General features: G+C 37.3%; 1 non-coding gene across 1 annotated transcript; it reads right to left on the reverse strand.

Annotated features, from left to right (window-relative positions):
* Positions 1-872: 872 nt before the first annotated feature.
* Positions 873-979, reverse strand: LOC112868467 (U6 spliceosomal RNA). Its single transcript, XR_003224291.1, has one exon. It is a non-coding gene; the product is annotated as a U6 spliceosomal RNA (small nuclear RNA).
* Positions 980-4,208: the final 3,229 nt, after the last annotated feature.

Consider the following 4,208-nt stretch of genomic DNA (forward strand, 5'->3'; position numbering starts at 1 on the left):
GTTCTATATGTAACTTTTATAAAAATAAAGTATTTAAATATAGTGAAAATTGTTGGAATCAGGGAAAATATTTATTTCCTTTCACCAGTAATATTTAAATTTTAACATGCTTCAGAGTCACATGGACATCTCATTAAACATTGCTGGGCCCCATACACACAGTTTCTGACTTAGTTCATCCGTGCATTTCTAACAAATGCTCAGGTTATGGGGTTGACATTACAGAGAATTGTTGTCTGAGAGCATTCTCACAGCACTCGGTGATCAACTGCTTTGTAGTTTAAGGTGGAGACATTTCTCAAATGACATGAGTCACTGTAGAAACAAAACTAAACTAAAGCCAAAATATACTGCCAAATAAGAAGGGATGAAAATAAACATAAGCATTTTCACCTTTGGTTATAGATGGGCAAAAGAAATTAACATATAAGAATAACCTCATTTGGTTTGCTAGCTAGGTGATAGAAAGATAATTCTTTAAAGCAAGGATTTTTATTAAAGAGAGAGAACTGAAAAATATATTCCTAGTTGGTAGTGGGAAATAGTGGAACACATTGATTATACTTTAATCAAAGTATATATTTTTCTGTTGATTCCTGCATACATACATCAAGCCAATCCATCTCAGATCATCTATACACATAAATTCTTTTTGCTAAAAATCTTTATTAAAATGTTTCCTCCACAGAATACATACTGGTGCAATCACTGTGGAAAACAGTATGGAGGTTCCAGAAAAGTTAAAAATAGAACTACCCTATGATTCAACAATTGCACTACTAGGTATTTACCCAAACAATACAAAAATACTATTTCTAAGGGATACATGCACCCCAACATCTATAGCAGCTTTTTTTTTTTTTTTTTTTTTTTTAAATATGGAACGCTTCACGAATTTGCGTGTCATCCTTGCGCAGGGGCCATGCTAATCTTCTCTGTATCGTTCCAATTTTAGTATATGTGCTGCCGAAGCGAGCACTATAGCAGCTTTATGTATAATAGCCAAACTATGGAAACAGCCTGTGTCCATTGACTGATAAATGGTTATATATACACCCAATGGAATATTACTCAGCCATCAAAAAGAATGAAATCTTGGAGGTAAGATGGCAGAAACCCTAAGCTTGTCTCATCCCTTGAATACAGCTAGATATCAAATCATCCTGAGCACCAAATAAATCAACTGGAATGAACAAAAACTGCAATGTTGTATGTAGAAAAAGGGACCACCATTTGGAAGGTAGGAGGTACAGAGAATTTCCTGGGGGAGATATTGCTCTGGGTCTGGCCATGGTGTGGAAGCCTGCTTAAGAAGGCTACCTTAAAGTAGTATAAGCAGCAGAGCACAAAATCTGAACTTTTAGCAGTCTGCTAATGTAAGGGAAGTGCCTGGCTTGAAGGTGCTCAAGTGATGAAGCGGGGTAGAATCCCAAGAGTAACAGTGTGGTCTGAGGATCCCTTGGGTCACAAGAAAGTTGGGTTGCACCCATCTGCTGTTCTGTTTCCAAGCATAAGAGAGATGACTCCCACTAGCTGAGGGCTGCAAGCAGAGTTGCTGGCTTTCTGCTGTTTTGACATAAACTCTAAACAGCAGTTCAGTTGTGCCACTACTTTTATTGCACAGGACAGCAAAAGCCTGGTGAAGAGGTCCCCTAGAGGAGTAGCGTGGATCCACACCACGGGAATCCCTAAAATTTGGAGTTTTGAACCTCAGTCACATGTCTGAAATAAAAAAGCTTGGACACAGGCTAGGTGAACATGGGGTTCTGACAGAAACATGGGACACAAGAGGGGCAATTAATTGCTCTTCTGTGAGGTTTCCTGGAAGAGTGGGAGGGGCGGGGGTGGTGGTGCAAATATTCAGCTTCAGATGAATAGAGCAGGACTCTGCCATATGCATTCTGCCTTCAGAGCTGAAAGCCTCCAGGGAGCAAAACAGCACCACCTAGTGGAGTCTAGAGCCACTTACACCAAGCCCCACTCACCTGCAACCTGGAGGCCTGTTTCCACTGAAACAAGTCAGCCTGAGAATCAGTGAGGCAGGCCCCTCTCCTAGAAGACCAGCACAAGCAACTCCTTTGGATGAAGTCTACCCAGTATAATGCTGCAAAGCTTCAGGTCTAGTGGAAATAGGACCTAACTTCCATTTTACTTTTATTCTTTATTTTATTATTTTTTTTCCATTATTTTCTTATTTTTTAATTCCTTGTTTACTTTTTACTATTATTACTTATTTTATTTATATATACATTTTTAAATATACGATTTTTAGTATTTTATTTTATTTCATTTTTTCCTCTAAATCCTTTTAATAAGCAGACCAAACACACCCATGATCTAGTATTTTTTGTTTCTTTGTGTGTGTGGTTTCTTTTTTCTTTTCTTTTCTTTTCTTTTCTTTTCTTTTCTTTTCTTTTCTTCTTTTCACTTTTATTCTTTATTTCTTTATTATTATTTTCATTTATTTTATTATATGTTTTATTTCCTTTTTTATTTTTTACTATTTATTTCTTGAACAACTTTTTATTTATTTATTTCATTTTCCTGAAATTCATTGTCAAATTGGTTTCCATACAACACCCAGTGCTCATCCCAAAAGGTGCCTTCACCCACTTTTACCTCCCTCCCCCCACTCTATCAACCCTTAGTTTATTCTCAGTTTCTAAGAGTCTCTTATGTTTTGGCTCCCTCCCTCTCTAACTTTTTTTTTCCCTTCCCCTCCTCATGGGTTTCTGTTAAGTTTCTCAGGATCCACATAAGAGTGAAAATACATGGTATCTGTCTTTCTCTGTACGACTTATTTCACTTAGCGTAACACTCTCCAGTTCCATCCACGTTGCTACAAAAGGCCATATTTCATTCTTTCTCATTGCCACATAGTATTCCATTGTGTATATAAACCACAATTTCTTTATCCATTTGTCAGTTGATGGACATTTAGGCTCTTTCCAAAATTTGGCTATTGTTGAGAGTGCTGCTCTAAACATTGGGGTACAAGTGCTCCTATGCATCAGGATTCCTGTATCCTTTGGGTAAATTCCTAGCAGTGTTATTGCTGGGTGATAAGGTAGATCTATTTTTGATTATTTGGGGAACCTCCAAACTGTTTTCCAGATGTGGTTTTGAATTGTATTTCCCTAATGAGGAGTGATGTTGAGCATCTTTTCATGTGCCTGTTGGCCATCTGGATGTCTTCTTTAGAGAAGTGTCTATGTATGTTTTCTGCCCATTTCTTCACTGGATTATTTGTTTTTTGGGTGTCGAGTTTAGTGAGTTCCTTATAGATTTTTGATACTAGCCTTTTGTCTGATACGTCATTTGCAAATATCTTTCCCCATTCCGAGTTTTGTTGGTTGTTTCCTTTGCTGTGCAGAAGCTTTTTATCTTCATGAGGTCCCAATAGTTCATTATTGCTTTTAATTCCCTTGCCTTTGGAGATGTGTCAAGTAAGAAATTGCTACGGCTGAGGTCAGAGAGGTTTTTTCCTGCTTTCTCCTTTAGGGTTTTGATGGTTTCCTGTCTCACATTCAGGTCCTTTATCCATTTTGAGTTTATTTTTGTGGATGGTGTAAGAAAGTAGTCTAGTTTCATCCTTCTGCATGTTGTTGTCCAGTTCTCCCAGCACCATTTGTTAAAGAGACTGTCTTTTTTTCCATTGGGTACTCTTTCCTGCTTTGTCAAAGATTAGTTGGCCATACATTTGTGGGTCTAATTCTGGGTTCTCTATTCTATTCCATTGGTCTATGTGTCTATTTTTGTGTCAATACCATACTGTCCTGATGATTACAGTTTGTAGCAGAGGCTAAAGTCTGGGATTGTGATGCCTCCTGCTTTGGTCTTCTTCTTCAATATTTTGTTGGTTATTTGGGGCCTTTTGTGGTTCCATACAAATTTTAGGATTGCTTGTTCTAGCTTCGAGAAGAATGCTGGTGCAATTTTGATTGGGATTGCATTGAATGTGTAGATAGCTTTGGGTAGTATTGACATTTTGACAATATTTATTCTTCCAATTCATGAACATGGAATGTTTTTCCATTTCTTTGTATCTTCTTCAATTTCCTTCATAAGCCTTCTATAGTTTTCAGCCTATAGATCTTTTACATCTTTGGTTAGATTTATCCCTAGGTATTTTATGCTTCTTGGTGCAATTGTGAATGGGATCAGTTTCTTTATTTGTCTTTCTGTTGCTTCATTATTAGTGTATAGAA

This window comes from Puma concolor, chromosome D3 (genome assembly GCF_028749965.1).
Source record: "Puma concolor isolate L17-30 chromosome D3, mPumCon1.1.hap2, whole genome shotgun sequence".
In the NCBI taxonomy this organism is placed as follows: domain Eukaryota; kingdom Metazoa; phylum Chordata; class Mammalia; order Carnivora; family Felidae; genus Puma; species Puma concolor.